At 37.7% G+C, this 21,422-nt stretch overlaps 1 long non-coding RNA gene across 1 annotated transcript in view; it reads right to left on the bottom strand.

The window, feature by feature from the left end:
* Positions 1-923: 923 nt before the first annotated feature.
* The window catches only part of LOC125754995 (uncharacterized), a 107,265-nt gene continuing 86,766 nt past the window's right edge, over positions 924-21,422 (bottom strand). The window contains exon 2 of the long non-coding RNA XR_007410347.1: positions 924-1,058. This is a non-coding gene — a long non-coding RNA (uncharacterized LOC125754995). The remainder of the gene's footprint in view (positions 1,059-21,422) is intronic.

Here is a 21,422-nt window from a genome sequence, read left to right as displayed (position 1 = left end):
CAGCCTTTTTTGGATTAAGGTAGTATGAATCTGTTACTATAATCCTGATCATTTTAGAGTATATGAAATTGAACAGAGTATTAACTTGTCGGACTAAGAACACAATGTGAAATGTAATGACCCATTGGTCAACATTTCTATCTGAATGTCAATATCTCAGCAATATGTGAAATTAAAAACTAGCCACCAGGTTGTTCGTAAAAATTAAAGAAATTGGGTATGTGAAAATCTCGGACACAAAGTTTGACTTATAAAGTTTCTTAAAGATTTTTGTATAAATACATTTTTCTATTTATCCCTTTATTATCATTAAAATTACAAGTATCATTTGTGTTCAATTTGTGTTTCTAAAGGAAGGAGAACAAAATATTCCATGTGTTGTGCTCTAATGAGTGAGAGGAAACAAAATATTCCATGTGTTGTGCTCTAATGAGTGAGAGGAAATATTGTCTAAAGTTTTGATTTTGTTAAAAGAAAAATTACAGAGTTTCTGCTAGTTTTTTTCCCTCTACTGTTAAATTTTAGACATATATGGTAGAAAGCCTTTTAGATTAGCAGAGCTTCTTAAAAGTTTTATGCTGTGAAATGAGAGCCACAGACAGTAGAAAGTCCTTTCTGTTAAAACATGCTCAACTACATGTCTAGTTTAGAGTAGCAGGCTGAAAACTAAATCGTATTGCCTAAAAAACTAATAGGAATTTGGGGGCTGGAGGCTAGCAGATAGAACCAGAGACAAAAAGATGAAGGCAACCAAAACTTAAGGAGGTCATAGGTAAAGCAAAAATTATGTGAAGATAGGAAATTGGTAATGAATGTTAGAACAATGATAAATTCTATTTCTTGTTTTGTCTCTATAGTTTTACCATGTAATCACTCTATTACTGTCTAGTTTCTGCTGCTATCACAAATTACCATAGACGGTGTGGCTTAAATAACAAACATTTATTTCTTATGGTTCTGGAGGCTGGAAGTCCAAGATCAGGATGCCAGTATGACTGGGTTCTTGGTGAGGCCCCTCTTCCTGGTTATGTCCGTACGTGGCCTATCCTCAGTGTGCACTGCAAAGAGAAAGCAAACTCTTTTTTGTCTCTTCTTTAAAGGGCACAAATCCTATCATGAGAGCGCTCTTCTCATGACCTCATTACCTCATAAAGGACCTATCTCTAAATACCACAATACCAGGGATTAAGGTTTCAAAATGTGAATTTGGGTAGGATACAAACACTCAGTCTGCAGCAAATACCCTCAAAGTAAAACTCTGCCACATGCTCAGCCTTGTTTTATTGGCAGTTTGGGGAACCGAAATAAGCAAGGCAGTGTCCAGAATGGGGCAAAGTGATATGAAGAAGAGAGAAGCAGTCACATAAAGTAAGATTCACAGTAGAGACTAGGAATAATAAGAAATAAGAACCCCTGGAGAACCCCTGGAATCCTTAGAGGTTGGGGAGATAAGGAATGTAGTTGAGGATGGTGGTTACCCAGTTGGCACTGAGGCTGGACTGGTGACCTCAGTAATCTGGGAGGATTGGAAATATTTAGGCTGTTGATATTTGGATCACACTTGTGGGGCTCAGCACCCCCAAAATGTACAGTGTCCTTGTTGCCTAATGATGATGATGGTAATAACAAAGGTTGCAGCCACCAACCTAGCTGTGTTACCCTCCCTCTGGGCACCTTGGTTCTAAAACCACAAATCACAACCTACACACACTTATCTATGAAACTGAGACAGATCCTCTTGGCCTCTTCAAATAAATGCATACTTTCTAATCATCTTTCCAATATGTACAACTGTAAAAATTATTCATACTGCTTTATTTTCCGAGAATTTACCTGTACAGACACACTTCTGTGTTGCATAACAGCACTCTGTAGGGTTTATGTATGTTGAATTTTTAAGAAAATTTTTGTCAATATGTTCCTTCTCTCAAACTTCTTACCCTGCACACATCTCCTTTCTTCTGTTATTTTTTTATTTTAACTCTAGTATAATTAATATTGTGTTATGTGAGTTTCAGGTGTACAATATAGTGATTTAACAATTGTGTATGTTACTCAGTACTCATCATAAGTATACTGTTAATCCCAGTCACCTATTTCATCATTCCCCTCTCACATCCCCTCTGATAACCATCAGTTTGTTCTCTGTGCTTAAGAGTCTGTTTTTTGATGAGAGACTCCTAACTCTGGGAAACGAACTAGGGGTGGTAGAAAGGGAGGTGTGGGGGGGTGACTGGGTGACAGGCACTGAGAAGGGCCCTTGATGGGATGAGCACTGGGTGTTATTCTATATGTTGGCAAATTGAACACCAATAAAAAATAAATTTATTTTAAAAAAGAGTCTGTTTTTTGGTTTGTCTCTTTTCTTCTTTGTTTCTTAAATTCCACTTGTGAGTGAAATCATCTGGTATTTGTATTTCTCTGACTGATTTATTTTACTTAGCTTATACCCTCTAGGTCTGTCCACATTATTGCAAATGGCAAGATTTAATTCTTTTTTATGGCTGAGTAATATTCCAGTGTGTGTGAGTGTGTGTGTGTGTGTAACTTCTTTATCCATTCATCTATTGATGGACACTTGGGTTGATTCTATAACTTAGCTATTATAAATATTCCTGCAATAAACGTAGGGGTGCAGATATCTTTTCAAATTAGAAAACATCTCCCTTTTTAACTCGCATCTACAAATGTTGCTTTAACTGTGACAATGCCCATTTTATTATGAGTGTTACCAAAACTGAAGAGTCCCATGTACCTAACTTACCTCCTTTCTCTTGCCTAAGCCTCTAGGTTTATAACCTCTTCTTTATTTTTATCATATTAAATTATTGTCAAGGCCTCTGTCTTTCCATCTCAATTGAATACTTTCTCAATATCCAATACATTCTTCTTTTACCTTGCGTGATTCTAGATGTGTAGACTACAGCTCAGGTGAAAACCCAATTCTCATAAATGAAAACAAAAAGCACTGTCACTGTTCTCCTCTGAATGACATGGAAATCCTTCCATTTGGCATTTGAGGGTAGCTGCCTTTTTTGTGTGTTTTTTGTTTGTTTGTTTTTGTTTTTGTTTTTTTGTGTTTTGTTTTGTTTTGTTTTGTTTTGTTTTGTTTTGTTTTGTTTGAGGGGATGAAGAGCAGGAAAGCTCAGTTTTTAAAGAGGGACAATGCTGGGTGAAAGGGAAACTCTTACGATTAAAAAAAAAAAGAATTGCTCATGTCATGTAGTAAAAAAAAAAATATCCTTAAAGACAATATATGCCTACAGCTTCAAAACACATCTTGGAAAAGAGTAGAAATTTTTGGTATTCCAATTCTCAACTCTGACATTTAAATTGCTTCCTTAAAAAAAAAAAACCCACTTGATGAAAAGACAAAGGGCTATTGTTGCTAATTGGCCAAAGAAATGAGTTAGAATATAAAACATGGAATTACTATATAACTATATAACTATATATATATATATATATATATATATGATAAGACCATTATTTTTAAGTTTCTTTTTATCTTCATCCTTATATGTCCTAAATTTGTCTCTAAATACAGATCTTTGTCTGCACTAAATACCTACCTTAACTTAGCCTTAGCAGGTTCCTCTGAAAATTTAGTCATGTGAGATTACTAAAGTGCATTTATTACCAACTTAAAGCAAACAATTAATAAGCAAATGTCTACCTGCCTGTCCTCAGCTGAAATGCTTGCATACACATTCACATACATGCTCACACAGAGACACACACAATCCTTTTCATCATACTCTCTGCTCCCTCTCCTTAAGTTTGCTCCGTTATGATACCCAACAGGAAGTAAGAATAGTGCGTGATAAGTTAGAAGCAAAATTATTTAACAAATTATACTGTCTGGCTCTTTGTACTTTAGGCTTTGCTAAACTAATTGTACAAATTAATAACAACTTTGCATTGTCTTCACAAAATGGAGTTATAAGGTACAAATATGTATTACAATCCTCACCAAAATAACACATCCTAAATGAAAACATGACCTCACACAAGCACATATAAATATACCTTCTGGGATTCACAACACGACACTGGATATATGCTTATTGCTTTCTTTTTTGTTAACATTATCATATTGTATGAGATATTGTTGTATTGTAGTTACTTATTTAAATGTGTTTTTTCCCCTCAGACAAGCCTCAGAAGCAGAACCACCTACATAATTCATAGACCCAATGAAAATGAAAATGCAGGGCCCCTTGTTAAAAATCTTTAAAAATTTCAGGACAGGGACACCTGAGCTTTAAGCCAAGCATTGGGCCTTCTGAGAATGCGACCCTGTACCACTATAAAGGTTGCATACCTATGAAGCCAGTTTTGCTCCAATAATCTATCTTATTATATTTGTAACACCCAAGCTTATTGCAGTGTCTGAGAGCAAGCACTCAGTAAATGAATGTTGGAAGACAAATCAATAAGCAGCAAGCCCCCAGAATTATATATTATTCTATAATAAAGAAAAGTAGAACTCATTTGCAATAAAAAATTAAAAATTTGCTCCTGTTGTACACTTATTATACCTGGAATTTCTAGTAGATGAAATTAGAGATTAATTAATCAGTTAAAAAGTACTGGCTACCTCATATATACAGACCTCTTTTCTACCTATTTCAGAGACTTTTAAAAAGTTAAAAGCCATAAAGAAATATGTAAATGTATGCCAATACCCAAGAGACTGGATTCTGATATTTTATTAGGAAATTAGGAGGCTGAGAGCAAGGATGTACTTCTTTCCACACTTGATTCTCTTCTCACCACCACAACTTCCCATTCAGGCCTCCTCTATATGTACACTTTGCAGTACAACATTGCAACTTCATTCTTGCCCTTTTTATTCCTCTATGTTCCATACTCTAAACTTAGTGGTTCCTCTCATTCCAGAAAACTTAAATCTTCAGCTGGAATTTTTTTTTAAATTTTTTATTTATTTATGATAGGCACACAGTGAGAGAGAGAGGGGCAGAGACACAGGCAGAGGGAGAAGCAGGCTCCATGCACCAGGAGTCCGACGTGGGATTCGATCCCAGGTCTCCAGGATCACGCCCTGGGCCAAAGGTAGGCACTAAACCGCTGCGCCACCCAGGGATCCCGAATTTTTTTTTGTCTGTTTATGTACACATGACTTAAGATTTGCAAGTCTAACCTATTTGATGTACCAGTTGAAATTCTTCTATTACAATAACATTGTCCAACATTGTTCACTTGAAACAGTTGCCTCTCAGCAGACAGATGACTCAAGTAGAGACCTTCAGCCCAGAGGCCCATCAAAACCACCACCTGGATGAAGGAACAAGCTTACAAAAATAAGAACCATCTGCCTTCCGTCCTTCAGAATCTTCTAGATCATAATCTACACAGAACTTTCTAGGCTCTTTCAAAATGACCATTATTTTTCTTTTAATATATCCCTATTCTGAGTTTTTTACTTTGGGCCAAGACCTAAGCTAGCACTGGATAAATTTAAATATAATAAGAAAAGCTGTTCTCATAACATTTATGACCTGATGGAAAAGAAAAACTACCAGAAAAATCATAGCAAATCATCTTATTCTAAAATTTCCAGTCCAGATTTGCTGACTCTTAAGAGTATTCTGGGTTTGGAGAAGTACCCATATCAGGTGCTTCCATAGACTTGAGCACCAGTCTTGATGTCATCTTATCACTTGCCTAGATTAGATCCTGATCAAGTTCCAAATCTCCAGCCCATACTGGATGACTCCAAGGACAGGGACTGTGATATCGGAGTTGTTGCAATATAAATGGATAGCCTGCCACAGCAATCTTCTTGAGTGATATATTCTTGGTCAAGTTTGTGTGAAACAGGCAGGAAGAATAACAGACCAACCACATACAGCTGAATTTGGAAGAAATGCTATTAGAGCCAGAATTTCAAAGACCCGGAAGAAATTTCACAAGGACCTCAGCGAGTAGAATTTGTAAAGACAGCAACCCTCAACTCTGTATTTGTGCCACAGATTTTCACCTGTCTAGAGCAAATATTCAGGCATTGCTCTCTTGACTTCTTTCTCTACTCCTGTGGAGCCCTCTTTTTTATGCCCCATATCAGCCTTCTTTAACATTCTTTTCATTGATTCTCACCCTAAGCAAATTGATGGGTAAATCCCTAAAGGGATTTGAAGCATCTCTGCCTTCATAGAAAAGGGCCTGAACAACTTTTATTTATTATTAGATAAAATCAATTGTCTATGTTTTCTTTTGGTATTTTTGGCATGTGAAAGATTGCTGACAAAGCCAACTTCAAAATTATATAGTTAATGAAACTAGACCAAATGTACTAAAATGTTGGGCCAGAACAACTTTGACATTTATCGAATATTTCAATAACCACACATGTGGCTTCAGTAAGGCTTCTAGCATGCAAATAAAGTGGTTTGTTTGTTTTTATTATTTTGGACAGTTTTCAGATTCAGATCTTCTGATCTATCTTGTTTATTCCTGCTGAGATGTTGATTTTTGCAAGTCACTGAATATCTTCTCTCATTATCATAACTTTAAAAGTATACACGCCATCTCTGTCTACAGGGCAGATGGATGATCTTATCTCTCCTTCTCATTTCAGCTATTTAAAAATTATTAATGTCATATCTCTAACTACAAAAGTCCACTTATGTCCAAGTTCAAAAAATTAGATTTGTGCCTAGTTTGAAGGTCCTAATTATTGCCTAATATAAAATCTTCCCAAAGTACATTTGTAAACCAAAACGGCTTCACCTGTGCTCTAGTCAGCGGGCTATGAGTCTACTGGTTCTTTTCCAAGACATGTGATTGAGTCATGCATTCATTCCAGGCACTCCCAGGCAGGCATACAGCCTACATTCCTTTCCAAGAAGAAGATACATGTGCTCACAAGTCACTGAAACAGGCATGCCCACCACTTAGGATTTGAACCTTCACATTTCCTGGCTGCTATAAGGTAAAGGGTCCCAAACCATTTTGGGGAGTAGAAGTTTGGCTTACTTACCCAATGCAACATACACAGTATCTATTATTTATGTAAACACATACACATAACCTATGTACATATACATGTACGTGTGTATATACATATGTTTGGTATGTTTGGGATAGCTCTTGGATCAAATCTTTCTTTACTGAGAAATCCTTTGGTTATAACTGATGGTGTTCAAAATTAGTAACAACCAACATTCCTGGAAATTTGTTTTATGCTTTATTGTAAGTCAGTTTCCCTAGAAAGAGAGCCTATGATGAGGATTCTTGTGCAACAATTTATTGAGAAAATAAAATAAGGAGAAGGAAAATAAGGCATGCAAGGTAGGGCAGATAATCTTATCTCTCCTTTCACTCCAGCTACTTATAAGTTATTGTATCAGTGTAATAGGACTTCATTGCAAAAGTTGTCAGGGAGAGGGGAGGAAGCTAAGGAAAAAAAAAAATATATATATATATATAGTGACTAACTCTAGGCTGATCTCACAGGGAGCTCTGAAGCAAGAACTGCATCATAAAATTGGTCCCATCTTAAGGCAAAGAAGCCATATTTTCGTACCCTGGGTCAATCTTCTGGAGAGAAGAGTCATCTCCCACAAAGGAGGGCTCCCATTTGGCCAAAGGCAAACCTCCAGAGAAGGAGGCAGCTATGAGCCATTAGGCAGCCAACATTCACAGCAGCTAGGAGTTAAGTACACCTTCCTTTAAAGAGGTTCTACACAGGACACCAACATCAACTACAGTCTACCCGTCACACTGCTCAGACCCACCTGATTATCACATTAAGTTTACTCCTTCCAGGAATAGTTTCTCCAAGATTTAGATCACTTACAAATTCAGTGAAGACTACAAAATGTAGTTTAATAGATCAAACTACAATCAACCAACTGCTGCAGCTGCTTCCAACATTGTAACTGATTTCCTCTATAGCCAGCATCTGTGACTAAGTAAGTAGTTTGCTTGGTGGGCCCTCATTCTTGAGAAACTAAATCCTAATAACCATCTCCTTGTCAGGCTGTGGTAGCTATGGTTACATTTACACTTAAAATTGAACATGGTAAAATGAAAAGATACCCAAATGGATCGACTTAGTAACAAAAGCACTTTTCCATGCCCCCATCATGTAGCAGAAGCCCTACCTCCTCATGATAACTGGGGTCAATTATCCTACCATTATGTAACTATAACCTTAGCCTGCTGATCTACTGGCATGAAAAGCCCCAAAATAACCATGCACCAAATGTTTAAATGGATTTTTACTATGTCTTCTAGAGGAAGAATTCTCCCTCTGACAACTAGAACCTCCAGATACACAGAGCTTATAGTTGCAGGAATGAGAAGCACAAGTTCCCAAATGGGTCAAGAGAAGTAATAGTGAGTACAGCCACTTCTACTTCTACCTGTTGGTTCTCAGACACATAAAACAGCATATGATAGCCATCAGTTTAATGTATACCTCACATCCTGAAGGATGGTACCCCATCCACACAAGATGTCATCCTCAAGTTGATACCTCACCTGAAAGAGGCAATTCTACTGCTCTACCAGGCCATCCAGTTTTGGAATGGTGTGTTAGGTGGTAGGACCAGTGGATCCCATGGTCATGTGATTATCATCACACTCGCCCTGCCATAACTTGGTTCTTTGTTCAAGCCAATATCAAATGATATCTTATGTCAATAGATTAGATAGTTTGGGAACATTTGGATGGTGATTACAGCCAAGGTAGGAAAGGTCAATACACCCTGAAATACAAGAAAATCCTGGCAGAATGAATCATTGTCCCTTTTAGGGTAAAAGGGAGATCAAAGCAAAAACTTTCCCCCAAATAACTCCTTGGTCTCCTTGAGAAATGGCAGCTTAGTAGGGACTCAGTATTTGTCTTGGTGGCTGATAGATTGGACATTAATAACAGCAGTATTTGCAAATGAGAGAGAACTTAAATTGTTGGGTCATTCAAAGATTCACTCACTATGGCCTCCAACTGTGGACACTCCATTCAGAAGCTCATTGCACAAGCCCTGACATGACTGAGGGGAGAGGAAGGCTGATATCTATCTTGTCTGGTTAGTTGTTTAGTACATCTTCTGCATTAAGGTACAATATAAAGTTACTTACACTTTGCACTCTTTTCTAAAGTTCTGACCATATGCCTTTTTCCCAGACATCATTATCACTGATCTTCCAATCTTGCTCTTATCAAGCTTCTGACCAATCAGCTACACCATTCACCACTGCCCATGAGTTTACATATATCCAACCAGCTAAACCATTCACCACCACTCATGGTTCTGCAAACACCATATCTCAGGCCACCTTCCACTCCAACAAAGTGACTAAGTCAAATCACTAAATCACTGAATAACTGCCCATTTGAAGGATTTCCTCTTACCACCGTCATTCAGTCGCACCCTTGCATGTAGCTATAGCAGAGCAATAGTCCATTTTTAGTTTATAGCCACATATCAAGTTGAATGATCTGCAAACCAAGCTCAGGCTTTTGCCTCTCATCATCCATTTGTAAGAAAGCCCCAGAGGCTGTAGATGTGAGCTGAGGGAGAGGCATTGGTGAAACACTGGTCTGTGACATGAGTGTTTCATGCAGCTTACTTTTGCTCCCTGGAATTGCCCAAGCCCTAGCCTGGATCTACCACTTCCAATTTACAATGGATTGATGTTGGGCCCAAATTTACTACTTGGTGGGCTGATAGTATCCAGCTCATAATGGGAAGTTATGTCAGAATGGTCACTTGGTACCACATGATTAGATGTTCAACTTATACCAGGGCTTAATAGCATTCCAGGATCTGTTTTACAAATGGGAAGTAATTCTATTACAGGTGGCATGACCTTGATCCAGAACCCTTTGCTGAAATTCCCTTATTGGGACTTTCCAGATGCTCCAGATTGTGCTTTTCTCTAGTAGAAATACCTCTAGCACCACTGAGTCTGTCAGACCATATTGTTCAAGAGTACAACTGCTTGTTGCACAGCCTGGACTTGCTTCAGAGTTCTTTCTTGCTCTGAGATCCACTCAAAACAGCCTTTCATCTTCTCAAAAAATGGGTCACACCAATACTCCTAAATATATAATAAAAACCCAAACAGGTCTAAGGAATGTGCTCCTTTCTTAGTGCTAGGAAGTGTATGGTGCAACAATTCATCCTTTATATTCAATGAAAATGTTCTAACATGCCTCACAACACTGGAACCTGTAAAAAAAAAAGTCACTAATGTTAAATGACACGTAATGTGTCACTAATCTGAATCTTTTTAGAATTCATCTCTTTCCCTCAGGAGCACATGTGTCTTACCAAGGCATACATTAATCACTTCTTGCTCATCAGATCTAATTAATAAGATATCATCAATAAAGTGGGCCAATGTACTTTCTGCAGAATGACCAAATGATCCAGTTGCTTTAGTTTACGTTGTGACAAAGAGAGGAAAATTCTCTGGGATAAGATTGCAAATGTGTATTGCTGCCCACCCCACATGAATAGGAACTGCTTCTGATTCTCATTTTTTATGGATATGGAAAGCATGTATTTGCCAGCTGAATAGTTTTATACCACATAAGGAGGCTGTGTTATTCTGCTCTCATGAAGATACCAGATTTGGCACAGCAGCTGCAATTAGTTAAGTTTGCATTAGTCCACTGTCATCCTCCCATGAGACATCCAGTTTTTGCAAGAACAAGACTGGTGAATTAACTGGGATAAAGATTACCAGCCCTGCATCCCTTAGGTTTTAATCTACCAACCCTTTCAAAAATATCATTTTAAATGATATTGTTTTTACTTATTCTGACAGGGTGGAGGCAGTTTCAAATACTTCTACCTGGCTCTCTGACTACAATAGCTTTTACTCTAAAGGTCAAGGAACTGGGATGCCTGGGTGGCTCAGTGGTTGAGTGTCTGCCTTCAGGTCAGGGGGTGATCCTGGGTCAGGGGATCAAGTCCCACATTGGGGAACTCTCTCCCCACAGAGAGCCTGCTTTTCCCTCTGCCTATGTCTCTGCCTCTGTGTGTGTGTGTCTTTCATGAATAAATAAATGAATAAATTTTAAAAAATAAAAATAAAGGTCAAGGAAGTAATATGAAAGCCCTGCTGACTACAGAGTATGTTCTTTCTGATTATGCATTCAAAAATAGAGGAAATGACCACTAGGTGAGTCTCTAACCCCAGTGAACAGAGCGAATAGACATAGACCAAGACTTTGGGTTTGTTTTGTTTTGTTTTTTTACCTGATCTTGTATGTTGCTACTCTAACAGGGGACAAATGAGGGACTTTGGGTCCCTAGGCATCAGGATCAACAAAGACAGGGATCCATCAGTTAGTGAAATGTTAGGGTGTATCCTTCTCCAAAGTATACAGTTAGTTACCCAGGTAAGTGGCAGTAGGTATCTTTGAGGGAAAGATGGAGTATCTCACTGCTGTATATACTCATGGTGTTGCTAAGTCTTTTTGCATGGATTTCTGACTGCTCTTTCAGTTGATGGGCTGTATGTCTAAGAATCTCCTCAGGATAAACTGGGCAAGGAATTGTGACTTTTCTGGCAGCTGCCTTCGGCTTTCTGATCACATATTTATGATCTATTCTGATTGCTACGTTTATTAAGCAATAAATACCCTTGTTTGTTGCCCATCTATCTTGCCCCTAGGAATGTGATGCTATATTAGCAATCTCCATAGATCCCTGTGAATAATCCCTTCCTGGCTGCCATTCCAAGCTTCTGCGCATTATGGTAACTATGCCCACCTTGCTCTAACAATTAAGTGCTACCACCTGGCTATTCCCATATCCTATCATCCCCAGGTCTGTAATAGCATCTCCTACTCAGCCCTAGTGTATAGAACAGCCACCTCATAGCTACTTAAAAATACTGGCTCTCTCTTACTGGCACACTCCTTATTGTTATAATAAGTAAAATCTCCTCCAGGACCTCCCAAGGAATACAGTCAAATGGTGGCTTTTCCAGTCTTAAGTAACAGCCCCATTCTAACATGCCTACTTTCTAAGCCTTTTAATACTTTCCTTCATAGTCTGCCACAGAAATGTTGGCACCTCTATCTCATTAAGTGTGGAGCAGCAGTTGGCAAACTATGACCCTTGAGCCAGATCCAGCCCTTTCCTTTTTCTGTAAGTAAAGTATTATTGGAACACCCAATTTATTGGCTACACCCATTTGTTTATATATTGGTTATATTACACTCAAGTTCTAAAATATTTGCTATCCTGCCCATTACAGAAAAAGCTTGCTAACACTTGATGCATGGCATTGCTTTTTCCAATCTTCTAAGAGCCATCCCAGTAGGGCATTAAAAATGCCTCTTTGGACCTCTGCCAGAGTGTTAAATCCTGTGTCACAGAAAAGTGCCCCCATATCAATATACTATCCCTAATCCTTCCCAGTAGCTTCAAGATCCACTCCTAGGCATCATCTCTTTGATCCTGACAGTACGTGTTAACTAAGTCCAGCGGCTTTTTTTGTATTCAATACCTCTTCTTTAATAGGCTAACAATTCTCCAATCTAATTTTGCTGAAATTTGACCCAAGTTATGGGTATGGTAGGCAGAAAGACAAATAGAAACAGTTCCTGAGGAAGATTTTCCCAAAGATGCTTTTCTCCTTTGAGATCTTTACATGGTCTTTAAGCAAGAGAGAGAAAATTTTATCTTCCAATAAAGGATAAAGGTCAATTCTGAAAACTCAGAGAGTTAAGGAAAATCTAGGAATTCAAGGTACTCAAATGCATCTATTTAGATATTCCCATCTCAGGCTCCCATTTCTCTCATATCAAACCTCTACCTTTAGATTAGGAGACCTTCTAAGGCTGAGAATTCAACTTTCTCTAAAGTTTCTTGCCACTTGCAGTTAAGTCCTGTTCCAGGCTATTGGCTTTGTCTGCCTTCAATCTACAGAAATTAGAGGATTTCTGACTTATATTTTGCTTTAAACTGCTGATTAATAGATTGGAGATTGTCATCATCTCTCTTCAACATATAAATGCCATTTTGCAAAAGCAAACCATTTCACAATCCATAGAGTTACTCTTTTCCTTGTACCTTTCAATTGCCAGAAACACTGAACCAGTTAGTATACCTCCTTCCATCTGTACCCTATGCCAATTCACCATAGGTGAGCATCTTAGCAACTGCACTTCTGCAGCATGTCAGGAACTATCAAGGCTCCAGCTACCCAAGATGGGGTTTTCACTGCCATCTGGCCAGTGACTAACCCACCTCCAGAATCCTGTCTGCAGAGAGCACTTCTTAGTACTATTCCTAGTACCAAATGCCCTAGGAGCAGAGCCTGAGATGGAATTCTTGTATGACAAATTTACTCAAATATTATTTTCAGAAGAGGGCAAAGAAAACCGGATATGCCATGATAAAACTAAACAAGAATGAAGCCTCAGCTAGAGATCAGCTTTGCCTAATATATATAGGAATTCTGAAGCATGAATGTATCACAGATTTGTTCCTACATTAAGGCAAAGGGTCTCTGCACTGCTGTCTTCAACTCCTCTCCTACCCACGAGGCATAGCAGACAAGATGAAGTATCTCCCATTAGGTCATGAGAAATTGTCTAGAGACAGAGACTACTCTGTCTTTAGGAGCTGACACTCATAGATGAGGGATGGGCACACAAGCATGGTAAATGGGATCTAGATGGGTACCAACAGCCTACTATATACTAAATATACAGGTAAAATATCATTGTTTAAACTGAACAGCGGTATTCTTGGGGCTCTGATTCATGCCTTCCAGCTCCTCTGTCCTATTGAATATTGGCTGTTCTTAATGGCCTTTTGGGACAAAGGCCACCCTTAGATGTAGGAGGAATGGAGGTTTGGCTTAAATTTTAGGACTGCTAACCAGTCTCTTGATTATTCTAACATAAGTATTCATTTGTTTTATATATTTTTTATTGAAGCTCTATTTGCTAACATATAGTATAACACCCAGTGCTCATCCCATCAAGTGCCCTCCTCAGTGCCTGTCACCCAGTCGCCCCATGCCCCCTGCTCGTTTCCCCTTCTACTTCCCCTTGTTCATCTCCCAGTTAGGAGTCTCTCATGTTTTGTCTCCCTCTCAATTTTTCCCACTCATTTTCCCTCCTTTCCCCTAAGCCTCATGTCCATCAACAGATGAATGGATAAAGATGTGGTACATAAGTATTCATTTGTTTTGGCTAAACAAGAAAACCCTGAAATGTAAACTTTTTTCAACAGGATCAAACACATCAACATTTTATTGTGAATTCTGTTGTCAAGTCTTTCCAACCAGTATTAGAACAAATATTCAGAGAGAAATGAGGAGGAAAGAGGGAGGTTTGAGCCAAGGCAATAAGTTTAGGATGTCAGACACTTGAGGAAGAACTAGAAAAGCAAAAGGTAACATGAGGAAACCACATCTTTGATAAAGGTTCATCATTAGGCATATCCCTGCGGGAAGGCGGAAGGAAGTAAAAAATAAACTTCACTAGATTTTCTACAATAATGTACTTGGATTTGACTTTTGGTAGGCAAGACTCAGGAAGGACTTCAGTTTCCTCTGAAAATAAGAATTATCCCTGATCTCCGATAATTATTCTTAGTTTTCATATAACATTGTTACCACAACAGAAAATAGGTTATTCAAGGCTAAAGCACCACTGAGAAAAGAAAAAAACATCTTTATTTAGCATTTGTTTCACATCCAGGCAACTAATGCATCCACTGTATTCCAATAAATGTAACCGGAATAGCAATGCTGATAATACAGCAGAGACAAGAATAAAATGTTATCGGTAATTAAGGGAAAGAGTTTTAAGAAAATGACAAGATGAGCAAAATCATTGTTCTCTAAGTTACAAAAATTGTTGGATTCGATATTGTGTGAGTTTGGAAAAGCTGTAGCAGTTCTAGGTGTCCCATAGGCCCCAAAGTAAATAATACTGAGTAAATAATACTGAGTATAATACTAATACTTAGTGACCTGGGATATTCTGTACTCCGATGACTGATCACAAAAGAGACTAAGAAAGGGGATACAACCCAGAGGAAGAAAACCAAAGTCTCTAAACAATCTTATTGCTGGAACTAGTACTAGATTCTGAGCTTCTTCACTGTACAGGCAGTGCTGCTTCTACTCACACGCCTTCCCTTTTCCCACATCCCCTGACATATGATTGCCCTCTATACAGAGCTAGAACAATTCTGTCTGGAACCTAGCCTTACTTGTTACCTTGTTTGGTGTACAAACAAGATCAAAGCATTCACCCAAATGTTCTCCCTGGCTGCTTATCATTATATCTAATGAATAATTTATTGAAGTAACATCAGAGAAAGGGATCGAAGGGAAGTTGTCTCTCTACATCAGGATGTTTTAGACCAATGGTATGACCATCTCACTTAAAAATGAAATGGAGATATCAATAATCACTACTCTCACTTTTCCCAAAGATCGTCAATACCCAGGGCTTATACATTTAAATCCCCCCAGCAAATTTATTTTTAAATTAGGACACATACAACTACCTATAATTGAAATGGTCTATTTGCTGTTTCAACTCCCACTATATCTGGTGTTTTCTGTCAAGGAGTCACACTATATAGAGAGGAGGAAAAATTAGAAATGCTTTCTGGAATTCTACATCTGCTTTTTCTTTCTGTAAGTTCTTAGAGAGCAAAATGAGTATTTGAATTGAAATTTAAGAATATGGATGATTCCAGGAGTCAAAGAAAAGGTTAGAGGATGATATTCCAGATTAGAAAACAGCATGGTTATAAAAGTAGAGAAAGAAAAACACAGAACATGTATAATGTTCAAAAAGATTTCTGTAACACAGATGTCATCTAGATCTTCCCGCCTTTTTAAGATATATATATATATATCTTGCTTCTTACCACCATTTACCTTTAGTGGTTCTCAAACATCAATGTACATATAAATCAAATTCTAATTCTGTAGGCTTGAATAGAAGCCTAGGATTCTGCATTTTTAACAAACTCCCAGGCAAGGCTGATTCTGCTGGTCTGTGGGTCACACTTCTCATAGCAAGAACCTAACACATACATGCACGCATATGAACATTCACAGGTTTGATGTGAGTGTTTGTTGTTATTTTTGGTAGAATTGATGAGATGAGCTAAGTGACATATCTGGATGACATACTAGGGGAGTAACCTGCACAGTTGAAGAGAGAAATCCCTAAACTCAGCTAATTTAAAAGAAGTAGGAACTCAGATTCTAAGTCTCCATGATACTCTAACTCTCCCAGAAATTCAGAGAGTTATTGGAATAGGTTGTTCCTATTGTATAGGACTTCTATATGAGGTGAACTAGGGTGTTAAATCTATTTTACCAAAAGGGCTGGGAAGATCTAGGTAACATCTGAGTTACAGAAATCTTTTTGAATGTTACACATGTGATATGTTTCTCCTCCTCTACTTTTATGACCATGCTATTTCCTTAATCTGGAATACCATCCTTTAACCCTTTCTCTGACTGCTAGAATCATCTATATGCTTGGAGACTGTATTCAAATGTTCACTTTGCTCTCTAACAAGTTACAGAGAGAAATGGGATATGTAAGACTTCAGAAAGCATCTCTAATTTTTCCTCATCTCTGTATAACATGATTCCTTGAAAATAAGGCACCAAGGGCACCTGGGTGGCTCAGCCGGTTAACAGTCTGTCTTCAGCTCAGGTCTTGACCTGGGGTCCCAGGATCCTGCTCAGCAGGGGGTTTGCTTCTCTCTCTCTGCCTCTGGCACTCCCTCTGCTTGTGCTCTCTCTCTTTCTCTCTCTCCCTCAAATAAATAAATAAAATCTTAAAAAAAAAAAAAAGATTTCCCACCAAATGCACCAAATGTAGTGGGAAACTGAACATTGAACAGACCATTTCAGTTACAGGTAATTGGGGGGAAATGTACAACAGCATTCCTTATATGGTATGTCTGCTGTCCAGACATAGTAAGCATAAATAACCTCAAGAACATACGTAACAGTATAATGTAGTAAAACCACTAGAAAACATGATTGTTGAGTATTTTTACCTTTGTTTTTAATATGGTTATTTAATTATAAGTTTTCATAATTTAACTTTTAATAATAGCTGTATTTAACAACCGGTTTGCAGAATTCCTGAAATTTTAACAATGGGCTCTTGTGAGCCAGTACAAGCCAGTTCCAGTATGTCATGCCTCTATTTCTAATCAAGTCAGTTATACTGTTACCAAGGGTTGAGCTAATTAGTTTTTCCTAATGTCTGAATGTCCCCATTCAAGTTTAAAAATGTAAAACCATCTCCTATATTTCCATGTTTCTGTATTAAATAACTTGATGAATTCTATAGTCACTACAAGTCTACTGAAGGTAATGAAGTGAATAAGCTCTCAGTTCCAAGGACAATTTGAAAAGAAAACAAAATAAGCACTCTTCTATTTTAGTCTGTGCAAGTGCAAAGAACACTTGCACGGTGTTTTGAAGGGTTTTCCAGAGGCCCATGTGAGATTGTCTTCACTTGTGATGTTTATCCCCATTGTGTCTGGCACCTGGATTCTCCACAGATTAAGTGGTCTAGGCTGTCAGCTTTCATTCTACCTGAGCCACTCACTAACCCTGTAAGGATGATGGGACAAGTCCTGTGACCTCTCGCTGTTTCCTGAAGTGTAAAATAAGATAAACAATGCAGAGTAAAATTCACATGATTGTGTAAGGATTTCTTATTGGTTGCCTGGAAGCCTAGAATTTTTGCAATGGGACTCCTATTGCTTGCCTTAGAAATCTTAAAAAATACAATGTTATAATGTAAGTTTTGTTTCATTTTATAAAAAAGTACAATATATTATAATCTTATATGCTTTAGAATAGCACTGTCCAATAAACCTTCCATGATGATGCAAATGTTCTATATCTATACTGTCTAACATCATAGTCACTAGATGCATGAAGCTATTGAGAGCTTGAAAGGTGGCTAGTGTGACCAATGAACTGAATATTAACATTAGAAATTCAATGAGTGGCTATTGGTAAGGCCAAGCCTTACCAAGGAGTATTTTCCTCTTTGAGATCTAGTTTCTCATATTCCAGTTGTGGCACTTTACAAATTAGGTGATAACCTTCGTATGTAAAATCAGTACATTCAAGAAGAAGTTTTAGTTCCCAGAAATTATTTAGATGCTTCTTATAGATGCTTCTTATATTGGAAATTTGTTCAATTGAACAATTATATCATATATTTCTCCATTTTATCACCAGAGATTCTGAAATTATCACTAAAATTGGATTCTGATTCAGCAACAGAACCATTACCCATCCAAATCAATCCTCTGAAAACCCTAAAACCAAAGTGATTACTGAACTACATTCCTTAGATATCAGCAGATTATGCTACCCAATCCTGACATGTATTAGAAGCTAATGCTTTATCATCTGGAATAATTAGATCTCAGAAAAGCTCTTAAAGAATTCCTGGCTTGCCTTAAATACTTTTCACCCATTTTGAAATTTCAATAGAAGAAAATCCATGGTCTAGTTCAAGAGTCTAGCAGGAATGTGGGGAGGGAATTCAAGAGAATGTAGAAAGGGATCATGAAGAATACAGTTCTAGGATCAATGCACAGGAAAATGTGCACTAGATGTGAATCTTTTGGCAGGAGTTATATGGCAATACAAGCCAAATTTTATTAGTGAATTCCAAAGACAGTGGAAATATCTCTGTTTTACATTGAATGTCATTTTAAATAAGTGAGCCATTGGCCAGGGGTGTGGATATGCTCTTTTCTATTAACTTTTCCATTCTAGTGACATATTTTGTAATGGGATGTGACATGTAATACAAACATAGTTCCCAAAGCACGTAATATTCATCTCAGTTACTAACAATACTAAAGTTGGTTTTATTGTTTTCCCCATTTTAAATCATGTACTGCCTTACCAATAGCCACTCATTGAATTTCTAATGTTAATACTGATTTCTGTTGGATAACTAGGTTAGAATACCAGTTTTTATTTTTAGCACCTGGAGGTGCATTTATTGAAATGTAGGTTGCACAAAAAAATATAATGGGCTAATAAAGTAGATGTCTATTTATAATATTTCACAAGATTTTCTTGAATGCACAAAATAATGTGGATGGAAATAAAAAATATTCTATCTTACCCATTTGAAAAATAGTAGTTGGATAGATTACACATAAGTTTAGTACTTTAATATTCTGATTTCAGTTTTGAATGCTTTGAATTAGACAACATCCTTCTATTGCTGAATTCATATTCTAATAATTTTAATCAAGAACATAACTTGAATAAGACTGCACTGAAATATACCACTTCTTATTCAAAAAATCATAATTTTACGGGCAAACTGGAAAGAAAACTTTTTCTAAGTGACCAGACATATAGCTTTACTTCCTCTATAGTTCAATTCTACCTCTACAAAATGAACATAGGGCTATCCTGATTCTATGAAAATCTGTTCTTCAGTATAAAGAGAAAAATCCCAAGAGAGGCATCCATGCCCATGTCCTTTACAGGTACAAACATTCACACAGAAACTCACACAGGAAAGGTTATGATATATTATTCTCATTTACTAAGTTTGTAGTATCCTAAAAGCCAAGAGGGCTAGGGCTCACAGCATTCTTGTGGTACATCTACAAACAATGTAATGATGTAGCAACTCTAACACCCATCAGCAGACATGCAGCCAAGAGGATTTATGGCATGGGAGTGAAGGGGAGTATCTACGCATTTAACAGTAGAGATGAATCTATGTACCATATTAGGACTTAAGGAGGCAGATACATGAATACATAACATCCCCTCTCAAATCCCATTAGGCATTCAAACCAACTGAGAAATAGGCATCAAGGTCAGACAGAGGAAAATTAAAATGTAAGCTTATTACAACTAAATCTGATACTGGAGAATGAGATCACCTTAAAAATAAGATCATGGCATTTTACATGTCTGTCCTTTGCCTATTTAATGCCACACTTAAAAACCAAGAGATTCAAGGGAGTGGACAGATGGTGACAAAGTATAATTACCCTAGGCTTGCCCATTCCATGAATACAACTAGATAACTATCAAACCATCCTAAATACCCTGCAAACTGACCTAAGAATGACAGAGCAAAGTCTACAACTAAAGGTAGAGAAGAGGCAACATCAAAGAAGGTAGAATATACAGAGACACAGTTTGGGAGAGAAACAGATCATAGCCACTGTGGTGGCAATGGGGTTGAACTCAGAGAAGAGCAAGAAACAGACTACCACACAGGTGAACGCAGGGGGAAGACAAATACCCATAGCAACTGGCTTAGAAAGTAAGAGGGGCCAAATTTCATGGCTTCTGGCAACCAGTGCAGCTTAAAGCCTGGAGTTTTACAATCCTAAGATTTGTATGGAACCATAAAAGAGCTCCAAATAGCCAAAGCAATTTTGAAAAAGCAAAGCTGGAAGCATCACATTATGAACTGCAAGTTATATTACAAAGCTATAGTGATCAAGGCAGTATGATACTGGCACAAAATCAGACACAGAGATCAATGGAACAGAATAGAAAACCCACCAATGAACCTATAGCTATATGGTCAACAAAGCAGGAAAGAATAGCCAATGGAAAAAAAAGACAGTCTCTTCATCAAATGGTGTTGAGAAAACTAGATAGAAACATACAAAAGAATGAAACTAGACCACTTTCTCACACCATACACAAAAATAAATTCAAAATGGATGAAAGTACTAAATGTGAGACAGGAATCCATCAAAATCCTAGAGGACAACACAGGCAGTAAGTTCTTTGACATCAACCATAGCAACTTCTAACTAGATATATCTCCAGAGGCAAGAAAAACAAAAGCAAAAATTAACTATTGGGACTTCGTTGAGATAAAAACAAACAAACAAACAAATATCCAATAAAGGGTTAGTATCTGGGTGCCTGGGTGGCTCAGTGGTTGAGCATCTGCCTTTGACTCAGTTCATAATCCCAGGGTTCCAGGATTGAGTCCCACATCAGGCTCCTCGCTGAGCCTGCTTCTCCTTCTGCCTATGTCTCTGCCTCTCTCTCTGTGTCTCTCATGAATAAATTTTTTAAAAAATCTTCTAAAAAATAAAAATAAAATAAAGTGTTAGTATCTAAAATATATAAAGAATTTATAAAACTGAACACCAAATAAACAAATAATCCAATTTTAAAATGGGTAGAAGAGGGCAACCCCAGTGGCTCAGCGGTTTAGTGCCACCTTTGGCCCAGGGCGTGATCCTGAAGACACAGGATTGAGTCCCACGCCAGGCTCCCTGCATGCAGCCTGCTTCTCCCTCTGCCTGTTTCTCTGCTTCTCTCTCTCTCTCTCTCTCTCTCTGTGTGTGTCTCTCATGCATGAATAAATAAAAAATCTTTAAAAAAATAAAAAAAAATAAAATGGTAGA

Source organism: Canis lupus, chromosome 4 (assembly GCF_003254725.2).
Source record: "Canis lupus dingo isolate Sandy chromosome 4, ASM325472v2, whole genome shotgun sequence".
NCBI classification, from domain to species: domain Eukaryota; kingdom Metazoa; phylum Chordata; class Mammalia; order Carnivora; family Canidae; genus Canis; species Canis lupus.
This window is presented reverse-complemented; position numbering and strand designations above follow the sequence as displayed.